Source organism: Pan paniscus, chromosome X, assembly GCF_029289425.2.
Source record: "Pan paniscus chromosome X, NHGRI_mPanPan1-v2.0_pri, whole genome shotgun sequence".
Lineage (NCBI taxonomy): Eukaryota > Metazoa > Chordata > Mammalia > Primates > Hominidae > Pan > Pan paniscus.
The window spans coordinates 157,933,319-157,958,218 of NC_073272.2; positions in this window are offsets into that span (position 1 = coordinate 157,933,319).

Here is a 24,900-nt window from a genome sequence, read left to right on the forward strand (position 1 = left end):
AAAGACATAGCGGTAAAGGTATTTCCATGTTTTTTAGAGGTAGCGGTGGAGATATTTCCATGTTTATACTGATGGCTGTGTAGATATTTCCATGTGTATACAGATGGAAATGTAGATATCTTCATGTTTGTGCACACGGTGGTGTAGGTATTTCCATGTTTATACAGATGACTGTGTAGATATTTCTGTGTTTTTACAGATGGCGGTGTAGATATTTCCATGTTTATAGAGATAGCGGTGTAGATATTTCCATGATCATTCATATAGCAGTGTAGATATTTCCAAGTGTATAGATATAGTGGTGTCGATATTTCCATATTTATGCAGAGAGCGTTGTAGATATTTCCATGTTCATATAGATGGCAGTGTAGATATTTCCATGTTTATACAGATGACTGTGTAGATATTTCCATGTTTATATAGATAGCTCTGTAGATATTTCCATCTTTATAGAGATAGCGGTGTAGATATTTCCAAGTTTATACAGATCGCAGTGTAGATATTCCCATCTTTCTACAGATGGCAGTGTAGATATTTCCATGTTTATACAAACGGCGGTGTAGATATTTCCATGTTTATATAGATGGTGGTGTAGAAATTTCCTTTTTTATGTAGATGGCGGTGTAGATATTTCAATGTTTATTGAGATGGCAGTGTATATATTTCCATGTTTATGCTGATAGCGTTGTTGATATTTCCATGATTGTAGCGATAGCGGGGTAGGTATTTCCATGTTTATAGAGATAGCGGTGTAGATATTACCATGTTTATACAGATAACGGTTTAGGTATTTCCATCTTTATAGAGATAGCGGTGTACATATTTCCATGTTTATAGAGATAACGGTGTAGGTTTTTCCATTTTATACAGATGGCCGTGTCGATATGCCATGTTTATAAAGATAGTTGTGTAGATATTTCCATGTTTATACAGATGACTGTGTAGATATTTCCATGTTTATACAGATGGCGTTGTAGGTATTTCCATGTACATACCGATGGCAGAGTAGATAATTCCATGTTTATGCTGATGGCGGTGTAGATATTTCCATGTTTACATAGATAGCGGTGTAGATATTTCCATCCTTATATAGATAGCGGTGTAGATATTTCCATGTTTATACAGATAGCGGAGTAGATATTTTCATGTTCATGCAGATGGCGGTGTAGATATTTCCATGTTTATACAGATCACTGTGTAGACATTTCCATGTTTATACAGATGGCGTTGTAGGTATTTCCATGTTCATACAGATGGTGGTGTAGATATTACCATGTTTATACAGATGGCGGTGTAGATATTTCCATGTTTATAGAGATAGTGGTGTAGATATTTCCATCTTTATACAGATGACGGTGTAGATATTTCCCTGTTTGTAGCGATAGCGGTGTAGATATTTCTATGTTTATACAGAGAGCTGTGTAGATATTTCCATGTTTATAAAGATAGCCGTGTAGATATTTCCATCTTTATAGAGATTGCGGTGTAGTTATTTCCACGTTTATACAGATAGCGGTGTAGATATTTTCATGTTCACGCTGATGGTGGTGTAAATATTTCCATGTTTATTCAGATGGCGGTATAGATATTTCCATGTTTATACAGATAATGGTGTAAATATTTACATGTTTATACAGATGGCTGGGAAGATATTTCCATGTTCATATATGTGGCGGTGTAGATATTTCCATGTTTATACAGAGAGCAGTGAAGATATTACCATGTGTGTAGAGATGGTGGTGTAGATATTTCCTGGTTTATTCAGATGACGGTGTAGTTATTTCCATGCTTATAAAGACAGCGGTGTAGATATTACCATGTTTATTCAGATGCTGGTGTAGATATTTCCATGTTTACACAGATGGCAGTGTAGCTATTTCCATGTTTATATAGATGGTGGTGTAGACAACTCCATGTTTATACAGATACCAGTGTAGATATTTCCTCGTTTTTAAAGATAGCGGTGTAGATATTTAGATATTTATACAGATAGAGGTGTAGATATTTCTATGTTTATGCAGATAGCGGTGTAGATATTTCCATCTATATACAGATAGCAGTGTAGATTTTTCTAGGTTAACACACATAGCGGTGTATATATTTTCATGCTACAGAGATAGCATTGTAGATATTTCCATGTTACAGAGATAGCGTTGTAGATATTCAGATGGCGGTGTAGATATTTCCATGTTTATACAGATAGCTGTGTGGCTATTTTCATGTTTATACCGATGGCGGTGTAGATATTTCCAAGTTCATACAGATGGCAGTGTATATATTTCCATGTTTACACAGATAGCGGTGTAGATATTAACATGTTTATATTGATAGCAGTGCAGGTATTTACATGTTTATAGAGATAGCGTTGTAGATATTTCCAAGTTTATACAGATGGCTGTGTAGGTATTTCCATGTTTATACAGATGGAGGTGTAGATATTTCCATGTTTATACAGATGACTGTGTAGATGTTTCCATGTTTTTACACATGGCGGTGTAGATATTTCCTTGTTTATACAGATAGCGGTGGAGATATTTCCATGTTCATACAGATGACTGTGTAGGTATTTCCGTGTTTACACAGATGGCGGTGTAGCTATTTCCATGTTTAAAGAGATAGCCATGTAGGTATTTCCATGTTTATACTGATAGCGGTATAGACATTTCCATATATATAGAGATAGCGGTGTAGATATTTCCATGTTTATACAGATAGCGGTGTAGATACTTCCATGTTTATACAGATCCTGGTGTACATATTTCCATGTTTATACAGATAGCGGTGTAGATAGTTCCATGTTTATTGAGATAGCGGTGTGGATATTTCCATGTTTATACAGATAGTGATGAAGATAATTTCAGGTTTATACAGATAGCGGTGTAGATATTTACATGTTTTTAGAGATAGAAATATAGATATTTCCATGTTTATACAGAGAGCGGTGTAGACATTTCCATGTTCATAGAGATAGCGAAGTAGATATTTCCATGTTACAGAGGTAGTGTTGTAGATATTTCCATCTTTGCACAGACTGCGGTGTTGATATTTCCATCTTTACACAGATAGCGCTGTAGATATTTCCATGTTTACTCAGATAACTGTGTAGATATTTCCATGTTTACACAGATAGCGTTGTATGTATTTCCATGTTTATACAGATAGCGGTGTAGATATTTCCATGTTTATAAAGATAACGGTGCAGATATTTCCATCTTTATGGAGATAGCGGTCGAGATATTTCCATGTTTTTATTGATAGCGGTGTAGATATTTCCATGTTTATACAGATTGCGGTGTAGGTATTTCCAAGTTTATAGAGATAGCGGTGTAGATATTTCCATATTTATACAGATAGACCTATAGACATTTCCATGTTTATTCATATAGCGGTATAGTTATTTCCATGTTTATACAGATAGCGTTCTGGCTATTTCCATGTTCATACAGATGGCTGTGTAGATATTTCCACGTGTATACAGATGGCAGTGTAGATATTTCCATATTTATACAGATGGCTTTGTGGATATTTCCATGTGTATACAGATGGCAGTGTAGATATTTCCATGTTTACTCTGATGGAGTTGTAGATATTTCCATGTTTATACAGTTAGCGGTGTAGATATTTCCAAGTTTATACAGATAGCGGTGTAGATATTTCCATGTTTATACAAATAGCCGTCTAGACATTTCCATGTTTGTAGAGATAGCGGTGTTAATATTTCCATGTTTATACAGATTGAAGTGTAGATATTTCCAGGTGTATACAGATGGCAGTGTAGATATTTCCATGTTTATACAGATGGAGGTGTAGATATTTCCATGTTTATAAAGATGACAGTGTAGATATTTCCATGTTTTCACAGATGGCAGTGTAGATATTTCCATGTTTATACAGATAGCGGTGTGGCTACTTCCATGTTTATACAGATAGCGGTGTAGATATTTCCATGATTATAGAGATGTCTGTGTAGATAATTACATGTTTATACAGATGGCATTGTAGATATTTCCATGTTTATACAGATAGTGGTGTACATATTTCCATGTTTATACAGATGACTGTGTACGTATTTCCATGTTTATAGAGATGGCGGTGTAGATACTTCCATGTTTATTGTGATAGCATTGCAGATATTTGCATCTTTGCACAGACTGCGGGATAGATATTTCCATGTTTACACAGATAACGCTGTAGATATTTCCATGTTTATACAGCTAGCAGTGTAGATGTTTCCATTTTCATACAGACATCGGTGGAGTTATTTCCGTGTTTATACAGATAACGGTGTAGATATTTCCAGGTTTATACAGATAGTGGTGTAGGTATTTCCATGTTTATACAGACGACTGTGTAGGTATTTCCATGTTTAAACAGATGGCGGTGTAGATATTTCCATGTATGTAGAGATAGCCATGTAGATATTTCCATGATTATACAGATAGCAGTGGAGACATTTCCATGTTTATAGAGATAGCGTTGTAGATATTTCCATGTTTATACAGATAGCAGTGGTGACATTTCCATGTTTATACAGATAGCGTTGTAGATATTTCCATGTTTATAGAGATAGCGGTTTGGTTATTTCCATGTTTATACAGATAGCGGTGTAGACATTTCCATTATTATAGACATAGCGGTGTACATATTTCTATATTTAAACAGATAGCGGTGTAGATATTTCCATGTTTATACAGACGGCGTTGTAGATATTTCCATGTTTATACAGATGGCGGGTTAGATATTTCCATGTTTATACAGATAGCGGTGTATATATTTCCATGTTTATACAGATAACGGAGTAGGTATTTCCATGTTCACGAAGATGGTGGTGTAGATATTTCCATGTTTATAGTGATGGCACTGCAGGTATTTCTATGTTTATAGAGATAGCGATGTAGATATTTCCATGTGTACAGAGATGGCGGTGTAGGTATTTCCATGTTTATAGAGATAGTGGTGTATATATTTCCATGTTTATACAGATAGTGGTGTATATATTTCCATGTTTATACAGATAGCGGTGTTGGTATTTCCATATTTATACAGATACCGGTGTAGATATGTCCATGTTTATACTGCTCCCGGTGTAGATATTTCCATCTTTATAGAGATGGCAGGGGAGATATTTCCAAGTTTGTAAAGATAGCGTAGCTGTGTAGATATTTCCGTGTTTTTACAGATGGTGGTGTAGTTAGTTCCATGTTTATGTAGATGGCAGTGTAGATATTTTCATGTTCATAGAGATGGCAGTGTAGATATTTCCATGTTTACAGAGATGGCGGTGTAGATATTTCCATGATTAAACAGATAGCGGTGTAGATATTTCCGTGTTTATACAGATGGCGGTGTAGATAGTTCCATGTTTATTGAGATGGCTGTGTAGATATTTTCATGTTTATAGAGATGGCCGTGTGGATATTTCCATCTTTATAGAGATGGCGTTGTAGATATTTCCAAGTTTATACAGATGGCTTGGTAGGTATTTCCTTGTTTATACAGATGGCATTGTTGATATTTCCATGTTTAAAGTGATGGTGGTGTAGATATTTCCATGTTAATACAGTTAACTGTGTAGATATTTCCATGTTTATACAGATGGCGGTGTAGATATTTCTATGTTTATAGAGATAGCGGTGTAGATATTTCCATGTTTATACAGATGGCGGTGTAAGCATTTCCATGTTTATAAAGATAGCGGTGTAGATATTTCCATGTTTATACAAATAACAGTGTAGATATTTCCATGTTTATACAGATAGCGGTGTTGGTATTTCCAAGTTTATTCAGATAGCGGTGTAGATATTTCCATGTATATACAGCTCGCGGCATAGATATTTCCACATTTATACAGATGGCAGTGTAGATATTTCCATGTTTATACAGATAGCAATGTAGTTATTTCCATGTTTATACAGATGGCGGTGCAGATAGTTCCATGTTTATACAGATGGCGGTGTTGATATTTCCAAGTTTATATAGAGAGCAGTGTAGATATATCCAAGTTTATATAGATGGCTGTGTAGGTATTTCCAATTTGTGTACAGATGGCAGTTAAGATATTTCCATGTTTATACAGATGGAGGTGTAGATATTTCCATGTTTATACAGATGGCGGTGTAGTTATTTCCATGTTTATAGAGATGGCTGTGTAGATATTTCCATCTTTATACAGATGCCTGTGAAGATATTTCCATCTTTATACAGATGGCAGTGTAGATATTTCCATGTTTATACAGATAGTGGTGTAGATATTTCCATGTTTATACAGATGACCGTGTAGTTATTTCCATGTTTATATAGATGGCCGTGTAGATATTTCTGTGTTTATGCAGAAGGCGGTGTAGATATTTCCAAGTTTATAGATATGGCGGTGTAGATATTTCCATGTTTATAGAGATAGCGGTGTAGATATTTCCATGTTTATAGAGATGTCGGTGTAACTATTTCCATGTTTATAGAGATAGCGGTGTAGATATTTCCATGTTTATACAGATAGCGGTGTAGATATCTCCATGTTTATTCAGATAGCAGTGTTGGTTTTTCCATGTTTATACAGATAGCGGTGGAGATATGTCCATGTATATACAGATGACGCTGTAGTTAGTTCCATGTTTATGGAGATGACGATGTAGATATTTTCATGTTTATAGAGATAGCGATGTAGATATTTCCAAGTTTATACAGATGGCTGTGCAGATATTTCCGTGTGTATACAGATGACCGTGCAGATATTTCCATGTTAATAGAGATGGTGGTGTAGATATTTCCATGTTTATACTGATGGTGGTGCAGATATTTCCATGTTTATACAGATGGCGGTGTAGATATTTCCATGTTTTTACAGATCCAGTGTAGATATTTCAATGTTTATACAGATAACGATGTAGATATTTCCATGATTGTAGAGACAGCGGTGTAGATATTTCCATGCTTATACAGATAACGATGTAGATATTTCCATGTTTGTAGCGATAGCGGATTAGATATTTCCATGTTTATACAGATGGCGGTGTTGATATTTCCATATTTTTACAGATAGTGGTGTAGATATTTCCATGTTTATACAGATCGCGGTGTAGATATTTCCATGTTTGTACACATAGCCGTGTAGATATTTCCATGTTTATACAGATAGCGGTGGAGATATTTCCATGTGTACAGAGATAGCTGTGTAGGTATTTCCATATTTGCACAGATTGCGGTGTAGATATTTCCATCTTTACATAGATAGCGGTGTACATATTTCCATGTTCACACAGATTGCTGTGTAGGTATTTCCATGTTTATACAGATAGCGCTGTAGCTATTTCAATGTTTATAAAGATAGAGGTGTAGATATTTCTATGTTTTTAGAGATAGCCATGGAGTTATTTCAATGTTTATACAGATAGCGATGTAGGTATTTCCATGTTTGTACAGATAGCGGTGTAGATATTTAAATGTTTATACAGATAGTGGTGTAGATATTGCCATGTTTATACTGATAGCATTGTAGATATTTCCAAGTTTATACAGAGATCGTTGGAGAGATTTCCATGTTTATTCAGACAGCGGTGGAGATATTTCCATGTTTATACAGATGGCGGTGTAGATATTTCCATGTTTATACAGATGGCGGTGTAGATATTTCCATATTTATAGAGATAGCCATGTAGAAATTCCCATGTTTATACAGATAACCGTGTAGACATTGCCATTTTTATAGAGATATCGTTGTAGGTATTTCCATATTTATACAGATAGTGGTGAAGATATTTCCAAGTTTATACAGATAGCGGTGTAGATATTTCCATGTTTATAGAGATAGCGGTGTAGATATTTCCATGTTTATACAGATTGTGGTGTAGATATTTCCATGCTTCTACAGATAGCGGTGTAGATATTTCCATGATTATACATATAGCGGGGTAGATATTTCCATGTTTATACAGATCATGCTGTAGATAATTCCATGTTAATACAGATAGCAGTGGTGATATTTCCATGTATATACAGATAGCGGTGTAGATATTTCCATGTTTACAGAGATAGCGGTGAACACATTTCCATGTTTACACAGATAGCTGTGTAGATATTTCCATGTTTACACAGATAGTGTTGTAGATAGTTCCAAATTTATTCAGATAGCGGTGTAGATATTTCCACGTTTATAAAGATGGCGATGTAGATATTTCGATGTTTAATAAGATAACGGTGGAGACATTTCCATGTTTATTCAGATAGCGATGTAGATATTTCCAGCTTTATACAGATAGAGGTGTAGTTATTTCCATGTTCATACAGATAGCGGTGTAGATATTTCCATGTTTATAAAGATAGCGGTTTAGATATTTCCATGTTTATAGTGATAGCGGTGGAGTTATTTCCATGTTTATACAGATAGTGGTGTAGGTATTTCTATGTTTATACAGAAAGCGGTGTAGATATTTCCATGTTTATACAGATAGCAGTGTAGATATTTCCATGTTTATACAGATAGCGCTGTAGATAATTCCATGTTTATACAGATGGAAATGAAGATATTTCCATGTTTATACAGGTGACTGTGTAGATATTTCCATGTTTTTACACATGGCGGTGTAGATATTTCCATGTTTATACAGATAACGGTGTGGCTATTTCAATGTTTATACAGATAGCGGTGTAGATATTTCCATGTTTATGCAGATGGCGGTGTAGATATTTCCATGTTTATAGAAATGTCGGTGTAGATATTTCTATGTTTATAGAGATAGCGGTGTAGATAATTCCATGTTTATAGAGATGGCAGTTTAGGTATTTCCAGGTTTATAGAGATGGCGGTGTAGATATTTCCATGTTTATACAGATAGCGGTGTAGGTATTTCCATGTGTATGGAGATAACTGTGTAGATAATTCCATGTTTATAGAGATGGTGGTGTAGATATTTCCATGTTTATACAGATGACTGTGTAGATATTTGCATGTTTATACAGATGGCGGTGTAGATATTTCCATGTTTATAGAGTTAGCGGTGTAGATATTTCCATGTTTATACAGGTAGCGGTGTGGCTCTTTCCATGTTTATACAGACAGATGTGTAGATATTTCCATGTTTTTACAGATGACTCTGTAGCTGTTTCAATGTTTATACAGATGGCGGTATAGATATTTCCATGTTTATAGAGATAACCATGTAGATATTTCCATGTTTATACAGATAGCGGTGTAAACATTTCCATGTTTATAGAGATAGCGGTGTAGATATTTCCATGTTTATACAGATGACTGTGTTGATATTTGCATGTTTATACAGATGTCGGTGTAGATATATCCATGTTTATACAGATATCGGTGGAGATATTTCCATGTTCATGCAGATAGCGGTGTAGATATTTCCATGTTTATAGAGATGGCGGTGTAGATATTTCTATGTTTATAGAGATAGCGGTGTAGATATTTCCATGTTTATACAGATGGCGGTGTAAGCATTTCCATGTTTATAGAGATAGCGGTGTAGATATTTCCATGTTTATACAAATAACAGTGTAGATATTTCCATGTTTATACAGATAGCGGTGTTGGTATTTCCAAGTTTATTCAGATAGCGGTGTAGATATTTCCATGTATATACAGCTCGCGGCATAGATATTTCCACATTTATACAGATGGCAGTGTAGATATTTCCATGTTTATACAGATAGCAATGTAGTTATTTCCATGTTTATACAGATGGCGGTGCAGATAGTTCCATGTTTATACAGATGGCGGTGTTGATATTTCCAAGTTTATATAGAGAGCAGTGTAGATATATCCAAGTTTATATAGATGGCTGTGTAGGTATTTCCAATTTGTGTACAGATGGCAGTTAAGATATTTCCATGTTTATACAGATGGAGGTGTAGATATTTCCATGTTTATACAGATGGCGGTGTAGTTATTTCCATGTTTATAGAGATGGCTGTGTAGATATTTCCATCTTTATACAGATGGCTGTGAAGATATTTCCATCTTTATACAGATGGCAGTGTAGATATTTCCATGTTTATACAGATAGTGGTGTAGATATTTCCATGTTTATACAGATGACCGTGTAGTTATTTCCATGTTTATATAGATGGCCGTGTAGATATTTCTGTGTTTATGCAGAAGGCGGTGTAGATATTTCCAAGTTTATAGATATGGCGGTGTAGATATTTCCATGTTTATAGAGATAGCGGTGTAGATATTTCCATGTTTATAGAGATGTCGGTGTAACTATTTCCATGTTTATAGAGATAGCGGTGTAGATATTTCCATGTTTATACAGATAGCGGTGTAGATATCTCCATGTTTATTCAGATAGCAGTGTTGGTTTTTCCATGTTTATACAGATAGCGGTGTAGGTATTTCCATGTTTATACAGATAGCGGTGGAGTTATTTCCATGTGTACACAGATGGCAGAGTAGATATTTCCATGTTTATACAGATGGAGGTGTAGCTATTTCCATGTTTATACAGATGACTGTGTAGGTATTTCCATATTTTTACAGATGGCGGTGCAGATATTTCCATGTTTACACAAATAGAGGTGTGGCTATTTCCATGTTTATACAGATAGCGGTGTAAACATTTCCATGTTTATAGAGACAGCGGTGTAGACATTTCCATGCTTATAGATGTAGCAGTGTAGATATTTACATGTTTATACAGATCGCGGTGTAGATATTTCCATGTTTCTATAGATAGCAGTGTAGATATTTCCATTTTCATAGAGGTGGCTGTGTAGATATATCCATGTTTATACAGATGGCAGTGTAGACATTTCCATGTTTATACAGATGGTGGTGAAGATATTTCCATGTTTATACAGATGACTGTGTAGTTATGTCCATGTTTATACAGCTAGCGGTGTAGGTAATTCCATGTTTATGCAGATCGCGGTGTAGACATTTCCATGTTTTTACAGATGACTGTGTAACTGTTTCCATATTTATACAGATGGCGGTATAGATATTTCCATGTTTATAGAGATAGCCATGTAGATATTTCCATGTTTATACAGATAGCGGTGTAAACATTTACATGTTTATAGAGATAGCAGTGTATATATTTCCATGTTTATACAGATAGCGTTGTAGATATTTCCATGCTTATAGAGATGGCTGTGTAGATATTTCCATGTTTATACAGTAGGCAGTGTAGATATTTCCATGTTTATACAGATGATGGTGTAGATATTTCCATGTTTATGCTGATGACTGTGTAGTTATGTCCATGTTTATAGAGGTTTCGGTGTAGATATTTCCATGTTTAGACATATAGCGGTGTAGGTATTTCCATGTTTATAGAGACAGCATTGTAGATATTTCCATGTTTATACAGATGGCTGTGAAGATATTTCCATGTGTATACAGATGGCAGTGTAGATATTTCCATGTTTATAAAGATGGAGGTGAAGATATTTCCATGTGTGTACAGATGACTGAGTAGATATTTCCATGTTTTTACAGAGGGCGGTGTATATATTTCCATGTTCATACAGGTAGCGGTGAGGCTATTTCCATGTTTATACAGATAGCGGTGTAGATATTTCCATGTTTATAGAGATGGCGGTGTAGATATTTCCATGTTTATAGAGATAGCGTTGAAGTTATTTCCATATTTATATAGATAGCCGTGTAGATATTTCCATGTTTATACAGATGGCAGTGTACATATTTCCATGTTTATAGAGATAGCGGTGTAGATATTTTCACGTTTATACAGATAGCGATGTAGATATTTCCATGTTTATACAGATAGCGGTGTAGATATTTCCATGTTTACACAGATAGTGATGTAGATATTTCCATCTTTACAGATAGCGGTGTAGATATTTCCTTGTTTACACAGAGATCTCTGTATATATTTCCATGTTTACACAGATAGCGTTGAAGATATTACCATCTTTATACAGATAGCGGTGTAGATATTTCCATATTTATACTGATATCGGTGCAGATATTTCCATGTTTATACAGATGGCGATGTAGATATTTCCATGTTTATAGAGATGGCGGTGTGGATATTTCCATGTTTATACAGATGAATGTGTAGATATTACCATGTTTATACAGATAGCGGTGTGGTTACTTCCATGTTTATGGAGATAGTGCTGTAGATATTTCCATGTTGATACCGATAGCGGTGTAGACATTTCCATGTTTATAGAGATAGCGGTGTAGATATTTCCACACTTATACAGGTAGCGGTGTAGATATTTCCATGTTTATACAGATAGCGGTGTAGATATTTCCATGTTTATAGAGATGGCGGTGCAGATATTTCCATATTTATACAGATAGCGGTGTAGATATTTCCATGTTTACACTGATAGCGCTGTAGATATTTCTTTCTTTACACAGATAGCGGTGTAGATATTTCCATGTTTACACAGAGAGATCTGTAGATATTTCCATGTTTACACAGATACCGTTGAAGTTATTTCCATTTTAATACAGAAAGCAGTGTAGATATTTCTAGGTTCTTACAGATAGCGGTGTAGTTATTTCCAAGTTTGTACAGATAGCGGTGTAGATATTTCCATGTTTATAGAGATGGCTGTGTAGATACTTCCATGTGTATATAGATGGCAGTATAGATATTTCCATGTTTATAGAGATGGTGGAGTAGATATTTCCAAGTTTATACAGAAGACTGTGTAGATATTTTCATGTTTATACAGATGTCGGTGTAGATATATCCATGTTTATACAGATAGCGGTGGAGATATTTCCATGTTCATGCAGATAGCGGTGTAGATATTTCCATGTTTACACAGATAGCGGTGGAGTTATTTCCATGTGTATACAGATGGCAGAGTAGATATTTCCATGTTTACACAGATGGAGGTGTAGCTATTTCCATGTTTATACAGATGACTGTGTAGGTATTTCCATATTTTTACAGATGGCGGTGTAGATATTTCCATGTTTACACAAATAGAGGTGTGGCTATTTCCATGTTTATACAGATAGCGGTGTAAACATTTCCATGTTTATAGAGATAGCGGTGTAGACATTTCCATGCTTATAGATGTAGCAATGTAGATATTTACATGTTTATACAGATCGCGGTGTAGATATTTCCATGTTTCTATAGATAGCAGTGTAGATATTTCCATTTTCATAGAGGTGGCTGTGTAGATATATCCATGTTTATACAGATGGCAGTGTAGATATTTCCATGTTTATACAGATGGTGGTGTAGATATTTCCATGTTTATACAGATGACTGTGTAGTTATGTCCATGTTTATACAGAGAGCGGTGTAGATATTTCCATGTTTATACAGATTGCGGTGTAGATATTTCCATGTTTCTACAGATAGAGGTGTAGATATTTACATGTTTATACAGATCGTGGTGTAGATAATTCCATGTTTCTACAGACAGCGGTGTAGATATTTCCATGTTTATACAGGTAGCGTTGCAGGTAATTCCATGTTTATGCAGATCGCGGTGTAGACATTTCCATGTTTTTACAGATGACTGTATAACTGTTTCCATGTTTATACAGATGGCGGTATAGATATTTCCATGTTTATAGAGATAGCCATGTAGATATTTCCATGTTTATACAGATAGCGGTGTAAACATTTACATGTTTATAGAGATAGCAGTGTATATATTTTCATGTTTATACAGATAGCGGTGTAGATATTTCCATGCTTATAGAGATGGCTGTGTAGATACTTCCATGTTTATACAGTAGGCAGTGTAGATATTTCCATGTTTATACAGATGATGGTGTAGATATTTCCATGTTTATGCTGATGACTGTGTAGTTATGTCCATGTTTATAGAGGTGTCGGTGTAGATATTTCCATGTTTAGACATATAGCGGTGTAGGTATTTCCATGTTTGTAGAGACAGCGTTGTAGATATTTCCATGTTTATACAGATGGCTGTGAAGATATTTCCATGTGTATACAGATTGCAGTGTAGATATTTCCATGTTTATAAAGATGGACGTGAAGATATTTCCATTTGTGTACAGATGACTGAGTAGATATTTCCATGTTTTTACAGAGGGCGGTGTATATATTTCCATGTTCATACAGGTAGCAGTGAGGCTATTTCCATGTTTATACAGATAGCGGTGTAGATATTTCCATTTTTATTGAGATGGCTGTGTAGATATTTCCATGTTTATACAGATGGCATTGTAGATAATTCCATATTTATACAGATAGTGGTGTAGATATTTCCATGTTTATACAGATGACTGTGTAGGTTTCTCCCTGTTTATACAGATGGCGGTGTAGATATCTCCATGTTCATAGATATAGCCATGCAGATATTTCCATGTTTATACAGATAGCGGTGTAGACATTTCCATGTTTATAGAGATAGCGGTGTAGATATTTCCATATTTATACAGATAGCGGTGTAGATATTTCCATGTTTATACAGGTACAGTTGTAGACATTTCCATGTTTATGCAGATCACGGTGTAGATATTTCCATCTTTCTACAGATGGCAGTGTAGATATTTCTATGTTTATACAGATGGCTGCGTACATATTTCCATGTTTATACAGATGGCGGTATAGATGTTTACATGTTTATGCAGATGGAGGTGTAGATATTTCCATGTTTACTGAGATGGTAGTGTAGATATTTCTATGTTTATAGAGCTAGCGGTGTGGATAATTCCATGTTTACAGAGTTGGCAGTGTAGGTATTTCCGTGTTTATAGAGATAGTGGTGTCGTTATTTCCATGTTTATACAGATAGCGGTGTAGATATATCCCTGTTTATAGAGATGGCATTGAAGATATTGCTTTGTTTATAGAGATAGCGGTGTAGATATTTCCATGTGTATAGAGATGGCGGTGTTGGTATTTCTATGTTTATACAGACAGCGGTGTAGATATTTCCATGTTTATACAGCTCACGGTGTAGATATTTCCATCTTTATAGAGATGGCAGTGTAGATATTTCCGTGTTTATACAGATATCGGTGTAGATATTTCCATGTTAATACACATGACAGTGTAGATATTTCCATGTTTATGCAGATGGCTGTGAAGATATTTCCATGTTCATGCAGATGGCGGTGTAGATATTTCCATGTTTATAGAGATAGCGGTGTAGATATTTTCATGTTTATACAGATAGCAGTGTAAATATTTTCATGTTTATAGAGATAGTGGTATAGGTATTTCCATGTTTATAGAGATAGCAGTGTAGACATTTCCATGTTTATAGAGAAAGCATTGTAGATATTTCCATATATATACAGATAGCGGTGCAGATATTTCCATGTTTATACAGATAGCGGTGAAGATATTTCCATGTTGATACAGATGGCGGTGTTATTTCCATCTTTATACAGATGACGGTGTAGATATTTCCATGTTTATGCACATGGCGGTGTAGATATTTCCATATTCATAGAGATGGCGGCGTAGATATTTCCATCTTTATAGAGATATTGGTGTAGATATTTCCATGTTTATAGAGAGAGCGCTGTAGATCTTTCCATGTTTATACAGATAGCGGTGTAGATATTTGCATGTTTATGGAGATACCTGTGTAGATATTTGTTATTGATACAGATAGCGGTGTAGACATTTCCATGTTTATACTGATAGCGGTGTAGATATTTCCATGTTTATACACATTGCGGTGTAGATATTTCCATGTTTATACAGATAGCGTTGTAAATATTTCCTTGGTTATTCAGATAGCAGTGTAGATATTTCCATGTTAATACAGATCGCGGTGTAGATATTTCCATCTATTTACGGATGGCAGTGTAGATATTTCCATGTTTATACAGACGGCGGTGTAGATATTTCCATGTTTATATAGATGGCGCTGTAGTTATTTCCTTGTTTATGTAGATAGCGGTGTAGTTATATCCATGTTTATACAGATAGCGGTGTAGGTATTTCCATGTTTATAGAGATAGTGGTGTAGATATTTCCGTGTTCATACAGACGGCTGTGTAGATATTTCCATGTGTATACAGATGGTGGTGTCGATATTTTTCATTTTTATACAGATGACTGTGTAGTTATTGCCATGTTTTTACAGATGGTGGTATAGATAATTCCATGTTTATAGAGTTACTGTTGTAGATATTACCATGTTTATACAGATGGCGGTGTAGATATTTCCATGTTTATACAGAAGGCGGTGTGGGTATTTCCATGTTTATGGAGATGGTAGTGTAGATATTTTCATGTTTATAGAGATGGTGGTGTAGATATGACCATGTTTATAGAGATGGCTGTGTAGATATTTGCATGTTTATAGAGATAGTGGTGTAGGTATTTCCATGTTTATACAGATGGTGGTGCATGTATTCCCATGTTTCTACAGAAGGCGTTGTAGATATTTACATTTTTATACAGATGTTGGTGTAGATATTTCCATGTTTATACAGATGGCAGTGTAGATATTTCCAAGTTTACAGAGATAGCGGTGTAGATATTTCCATGTTTATGCAGTTCGAGGTGCAGATATTTCCATCTTTCTACAGATGGCAGTGTAGATATTTCCATGTTTATACCGATGGCGTTATAGTTATTTCCATGTTTATACAGATGGCTGTGTAGATATTTCCATGTTTATACAGATGACTGTGGAGATATTTCCAGGTTTATACAGATGGCGGTGTAGATATTTCCATGTTTATTCAGATGACTATGTCGTTATTTCCATGTTTTTACAGATGGCGGTGTAGATTTTCCATGTTTATAGAGACAGCGATGTAGATATTTCCATGTTTACAAATTGCGCTGTAGATATTTCCATGTGTATAGAGATAGCGGTGTAGCTATTTCCATATTTATTCAGATAGCGGTGTAGATATTTCCATGTTTACAGAGATAGCAGTGTAGATATTTCCATGTTTACAGTTCGAGGTGCAGATATTTCCATCTTTCTACAGATGGCAGTGTAGATATTTCCATGTTTATACAGATGGCGTTATAGATATTTCCATGTTTATTCAGATGGCTGTGTAGATATTTCCATGTTTATACAGATGAGTGTGGGGATATTTCCATGTTTATACAAATGGCGGTGTAGGTATTTCCATGTTTATAGAGATAGCGGTGTAGATATTTCCGATGTTTATAGAGAGAGTGGTTGCAGATATTTCCCTTTTTATACAGATAGCGGGGTAGATGTTTCCATGTTTATACACATCATGATGTAGATATTTCCATGTTTATACAGGGATCGTTGTAGATATTTCCATGTTTATACAGATCGCGGTGTAGATATTTCCATCTTTCTACAGATGTCGGTGTAGATATTTCCTTGCTTATGTAGATGCCAGCATTGATATTTCCATGTTCATAGAGATGGCGGTGTATATATTTCCATTTTTATAGAGATAGCGGTGTAGATATTTCCATATTTACACAGATGGCTGTGTAGGTATTTCCAGGTGTTTACAGATGGCAGTGTAGATATTTCCATGTTTATACAGATGGAGGTGTAGATATCTCTGTCTTTATAAACATGACTGGGTAGTTATTTCCATGTTTTTACAGATGGCGATGTAGGTATTTCCATGTTTATAAAGATAACGGTGTGGCTATTTCCATGTTTAGACAAATAGCGGTGTAGCTATTTCCATGTTTGAAGAGATAGCTGTGTACATATTTCCATGTTTATACACATGTCAATGTAGGTGTTTCCAAGATTATACAGACGGTGGTGTAGATATTTCCATGTTCATGCAGAAGCCGGTGTAGTTATTTCCATATTTATACAGATGGCGGTGTAGATATTTCCATGTTTATAGAGATAGCCGTGAAGATATTTCCATGTTTATACAGATAGCGGTGTAGGCATTTCCGAGTTTACAGAGATAGCGGAGTACATATTTTCATATTTATACAGGTCGCGCTGTAGATATTTCCATGTTTATTCAGATAGCGGTGTAGATATTTCCATGCTAATACAGATAGCGTTGTAGATGTGTCCATGTTTATACAGAACGCAGTGTAGATATTTCCATGTTTTTACAGCTCGCGGTGTAGATATTTCTATGTGTATGCAGATGGCAGTGTAGATATTTCCATATTTGCAGATGGAGGTGTAGATATTTCCATGTTTCTATAGATGACTGTGTTGATATTTCCATGTTTATACAGATGGCGGTGTAGATATTTCCATGTTTATACAGATGACGGTGTGGCTATTTCCATGTTTATACAAATAGTGGTGTAGTTATTTCCATGTTTGAAGAGATGGCTGTGAAGGTATTTCCATCTTTATACAGATGGCAGTGTAGATATTTCCATGTTCATACAGATGGGGGTGAAGGTATTTCCATGTTTATACAAATGACTGTGTAGGTATTTTCATATTTATACAAATGGCGGTGTAGATGTTTCCATGTTTACAGAGATAGCCGTGTAGATATTTGCATGTTTATACAGATAGCGGTGTAGGCATTTCCATGTATATAGAGATAGAGTTGTACATATTTCCATATTTATACGTATCACGGTGTAGATACGTACATGTTTATAAAGATAGCGGTGTAGATATTTCCATGTTTATACAGATAGCTCTGTTGATATTTCCATGTTTATAGGGATAGCGGTGTAGAAATTTCTATGTTTATACAGTTCACGGTGTAGATGTTTCCATTTTTATGGAGACGGCTGTGTTTATATTTTCATGTTTATACAGATGGCGGTGTAGATATTTCAATTTTATTGAGATAGCGGTGAAGATATTTCCATGTTAATACAGCTCGCGGTGTAGATATATACATATTTATCCAGATGTCAGTGTAGATATTTCCATGTTTATACAGATGGCGGTGTAGATATATCCATGTTTATACAGATGGTGGTGTAGATATTTCCATGTTTATGTAGAACGCAGTGTAGATATTTTCATATTTATACAGATAGCGGTGTAGGTATTTCCATGTTTATAGAGATAGCGATGTAGCCATTTCCATGTTTATTCAGATAGCGGTGTAGATATTTCCATGTTTACACAGATAGCTGTGTAGATATTTAAATCTTTGCACAGATTGCGGTGTAGAAATTTCCATCTTTACACAGATACCGGTGTAGATATTTCCATGTTTATACAGATAGCGGTGTAGATATTTCCATGTTTATACACATAGCGGTGTAGATATTTCCAAGTTTACACTGATAGCAGTGAAGATATTTCCATGTTTATACAGATCGCGGTGTAGATATTTCCATGTTTATACAGCTCGCGGTGTAGATATTTACATCTTTATCCGGATGGTAGTGTAAATATTTCCATGTTTATACAGATGGCGGTGTAGATATTATCATGTTTATACAGATGGCAGTGAAGATATTTCTATGTGAATTCAGACGGCAGTGTAGATATTTCCATGTTTATACAGATGGGGGTGTAGATATTTCCATGTTTCTATAGATGACTGTGTAGATATTTCCATGTTTTTACAGATGGCGGTGTAGATATTTCCATGTTTATAAAGATGACGATGTGTCTATTTCCATGTTTATATAAATAGCGGTGTATCTATTTCCATGTTTGAAGAGATGGCTGTGTAGATATTTCCATGTTTATACAGATGGCAGTGTAGATATTTCCATCTTTATACAGATGGTGGTGTAGATATTTCCATGTGTATACAGATGACTGTGTAGGTATTTTCGTATTTATACAGATGGAGGTGTAGATATATCCATGTTTATAGAGATACCCATGCAGATATTTCCATGTTTACACAGATAGCGTGTAGACATTTCCATGTATATAGAGATACCGTTGTACATATTTCCATATTTATACAGATCACGGTGTACATATTTACATGTTTATAAAGATAGCGGTGTAGATATTTCCATGCTTATAGAGATAGCCGTGTAGATATTTCCATGTTTATACAGATAGCGGTGTAAATATTTCCATGTTTATAGAGATAGTGGTGTAGATATTTCCATATTTATACTGATAGCGGTGAAGATATTTCCATGTTTATACAGATAGCGGTGTTGGTATTTCCATGTTTATACAGGTAGCTGTGTAGATATTTCCATGTTCATACAGCTCGCGGTGTAGATATTTTCATCTTTATCCAGATGGCAGTGTAGATATTTCCATGTTTATACAGATGGCGTTGTAGATATTTACAGGTTTATGGAGACGGCAGTGTAGATATTTTCATGTTTATACAGATAGCGGTGTAGATATTTCCATGATTATAGAGATAGAGATGTAGATATTTCCATGTTCATCCAGATAGCCGTTGATGGTATTTCCATGTGTATACAGATAGCGGTGTAGATATATCCATGTTTACACAGATAGCTGTGTAGATATATAAATCTTTGCACAGATTGCGGTGTAGAAATTTCCATCTTTACACAGATAGCGGTGTAGATATTTCCATGTTTACACAGATAGCTGTGTAGATATTTCGACGTTTACACAGATAGCATTGTAGATATTTCCATGTTTATACAGATAGCAGTGTAGATATTTACATGTTTATGCACATAGCAGTGTAGATATTTCCAAGTTTATACAGATAGCGGTGTAGATATTTCCACGGTATGCAGATCACGGTGTAGATATTTCCATGTTTACACAGATAGCGGTGTAGATATTTCCATGTTTATACAGATCGCGGTGTTGGTATTTCCAAGTTTATACCGATAGGGGTGTAGATAGTTCCTTTTTTATACAGCTCACGGTGTAGATATTTCCATGTGTATACGGATGGCTTTGTAGATATTTCCATGTTTATACAGATGATGGTGTAGATATTTCCATGTTTATAGAGAAAGCGGTGTAGGCATTTCCATGTTTATAATGATGGCTGTGTAGATATTTCCATGTGTATACAGACGGCATTGTAGATATATCCATGTTTATACACATTGCGGTGTAGATATTTCCATATGTATAGAGATAGCGGTGTAGATAATTCCATATTTATACAGATAGCGGTGTAGATATTTCCATGTTTATAGAGATGACGGTGATGTTCTTTCCATGTTTATACAGATAGCGGTGTAGGTATTTCCATATTTATACAGATAGCGGAGCAGATATTTCTATCTTTTTACTGATGGAATAGTAGATATTTCTATGTTTATACAGATGGTGGTGTAGATATTTCGATGTTTATACAGATGGCGGTGTAGATATTTCCAAGTTTATGCAGATGGCGTTGTAGATATTTCCTTGATTATAGAGATGGCTGTGTATATATTTCTATGTTTATAGAGATAGCGGTGTAGATAATTCCATGTTTATAAAAATGGCGGTGTACGTTTTTCCATATTTATGGAGATAGTCGTGAAGATATTTGCATGTTTATACAGATAGTTTTGTAGACATTTCCATGTTTATGGAAATAGCGGTGTTGTTATTTCCATGTTTATACAGGTAGCGGTGTAGTTATTTCCATGATTATTCAGCTCCCGATGTAGATATTTCCATCTTTGCACAGATCGCGGTTTAGAAATTTCCATCTTTACACAGATAGCAGTGTAGATATTTCCATGTTTACACAGATAGCGGTGAAGTTATTTCCATGTTTATACAGATAGCGTTGGGGATATTTCCATGTTTACACAGATAGCGGTGTAGATATTTCCATGTTTTTAAAGATGGTGGTGTGGATATTTCCATGTGTATACAGATGGCTGTGTAGATATTTCCATGTTTATATAGATGGAGGTGTAGATATTTCTATGTTTATAGAGATGGCGTGCTTATATCCATGTTTTTACCGATAGCGGTGTAGATATTTCCATGTTTATAGAGATTTTTGTGTAGATATTTCCATGTTTATACAGATGGCAGTGTACATATTTTCATGTTTATACAGATGGCAGTGTAGATATTTCCATGTTTATACAGGTAGCTGTGTAGATATTTCCATGTTTATACAGATCGCGGTGTAGATAATTCCATCTTTCCGCAGATGGCAGTGTAGATATTTCCATGTTTATACAGATGGTGGTGTAATTGTTTCCATGTTAATACAGATAGCGGTGTAGGTATTTCCATGTTTATGCAGATGTCGGTGTAGATATTTCCACGTTTATAGAGATGGCGGTGCAGATATTTCTATCTTTAGAGAGATAACGGTGTAGATATTTCCATGTGTATAGAGATGACGATGAAAGTATTTCCATGTTTATAGACATAGTGTTGTAGTTATTAAAATGTATATACAGATAGCAGTGTAGATATTTCCATGTTTGTATAGATGGCGGTGTTGATATTTCCATGTTTTTACAGATGGCCGTGTAGATATTTCCAAGTTTATACAGATGGTGGTGTAGATATTTCCATGTTTATGCAAATGGCGTTGTAGATATTTCCATGTTTATAGAGAAGGCCCTATAGATATTTCCATGTTTATAGAGATAGCGGTGTAGATATATCCATGTTTATACAGATCACGGTGTAGATATTTCCATGTTTGTAAAGATGGCGGTATTGATATTTCCATGTTTTTACAGATGGCCGTGTAGATATTTCCAAGTTTATACAGATGGTGGTGTAGATATTTCCATGTTTATACAGATGACTGTGTAGATATTTCCATGTTTATGCAGATGGCGATGTAGACATTTCCATGTTTATACCGATGGTGGTGTAGATATTTCCATGTTTATACAGATGACTATGTAGGTATTTCCATGTTTATACGGATGGCGTGGTGGATATTTCCATTTTTATAGAGATAGCGGTGTAGATATTTCCATGTTTATACAGATTGTGGTCTATTTTCATGTTTACAGAGATCGCGGTGTAGTTACTCCAATATTTATACAGATAGCGTTGTAGATATTTCCACGTTTATACAGATCACGGTGTAGATATTTCGATGTTCATACAGATAACGGTGTAGATATTTCCATATTTATACAGATAGCGGTGTAGATATTTCCTTGTTTATACAGATGGCGCTGTAGATATTTCCATGTTTATACAGATGGCGGTGTAGATATTTCAATGTTTATACAGATAGTGATGAAGATATTTCCATATTTATACTGATAGTGATTAAGATATTTCCATGTTTACAGAGATACAGGTGTAGATATTTCCATATTTGCACAGATTGCGGTGTAGATATTTCCATCTTTACACAGATAGCGGTGTAGATATTTCCATGTTTACACAGATATCCGTGTAGATATTTCCATGTTTACACAGATAGCGTTGTAGATATTTCCATGTTTATACAGATAGCAGTGCAGATATTTCCATGGTTATAAAGATACCGGTGCAGATATTTCCATGTTTATACAGATAGCGGTGGACATATTTCCATGTTTATACAGATAGCGATGTAGATATTTCCATGTTTATACACATAGCGATGTAGTTATATCCATGTTTATACAGACAACGGTGTAGATTTATCCATGTTTATACAGAAAGCGGTGAAGATATTTCCATGTTAATACAGATAGTGGTAGAGATATTTCCATATTTACACGCATAGCGGTGGAGATATGTCCAGGTTTATACAGATGGCGATGGAGATATTTCCATGTTTATACAGATCACGGTGCAGATATTTCTATCTTTCTACACATGGTGTTGTAGATATTTCCTTGTTTATAGGGATAGCGGTTGAGCTATTTCCATGTTTAGATAGATAGCGGTGTAGATATTTCCATGTTTATACAGATCACGGTGTAGATATTTCCATGTTTATACAGATAGCAGTGTAGATATTTCCATGTTTATACAGGTAGCGGTGTAGGAATTTCCATGTTTATACAGGTAGCGGTGTAGATATTTCCATGTTTATACAGATCGCGGTGCAGGAATTTCCATGTTTGTAGAGATAGCGGTGTAGATATTTTCATATTTCTACAGATGTCTCTGCAGATATTTCCTTGTGTATACATATGGCAGTGTAGATATTTCCATGTTTATACAGATGGAGGTGTCGATTTTTCCATGGTTATACAGATGACTGTGTAGATGTTTCCATGTTTTTACAGATGGTGGTGTAGATATTTCCATGTTCATACAGATCACGGTGTGGCTATTTCCATGTTTATACAGATAGCGGAGAAGATATTTCTATGTTTATAGAGATGGCTGTGTAGATATTTCCATGTTTATACAGATGGCAGTGTAGATCTTTCCATGTTTATACAGATGGTGGTGTAGATATTTCCATGTTTATACAGATGACTGTCTAGGTATTTCCAAGTTTACCCAGATTGCGGTGTAGATATTTCCATGTATATAGAGATAGCAATGTAGATATTTCCATGTTTACAGAGACAGCGGTGGAGACATTTCACGTTTATAGAGATAGCGGTGTAGATATTTCCATATTTATACAGATAGCGGTGGAGATATATCCATGTTTATACAGATAGCGATGAAGATTTTTCCATGTTTATACAGATAGAGGTGAAGATATTTCCAAGTTTATACAGAAAGCTTTGTAGATATTTCCATGTTTATATGTATAACAGTGTAGATATTTCCATGTTTATACAGATTTGGTGGAGATATTTTCATGTTTATACAGATAGCGGTGGAGATATTTCCATGTTTATACAGATAGCGGTGGAGATATTTCCATGTTTATACAGATGGCTGTGTAGATATTTCCATGTTTATACAGATGGCGGTGTAGATATTTCCAAGTTTATACAGATAGTGGGATAGATATTTCCACGTTTATACAGATAGGTGGGTAGTTATTTCCATGTTTATACAGATAGCGGTGTTGGTATTTCCATGTTTTTAGAGATAGCGGTGTAGATATTTCCATGTTTATTCAGATGACTATGTAGATATTTCCATGTGTGTACAGATGGCAGTGTAGATATTTCCATGTTTATACCGATGGATGTGTAGATATTTCCAAATTTATACTGATGACTTTGTAGTCATTTCCATGTTTATAGAGATAGCGGTATAGATATTTCCATGTTTTAC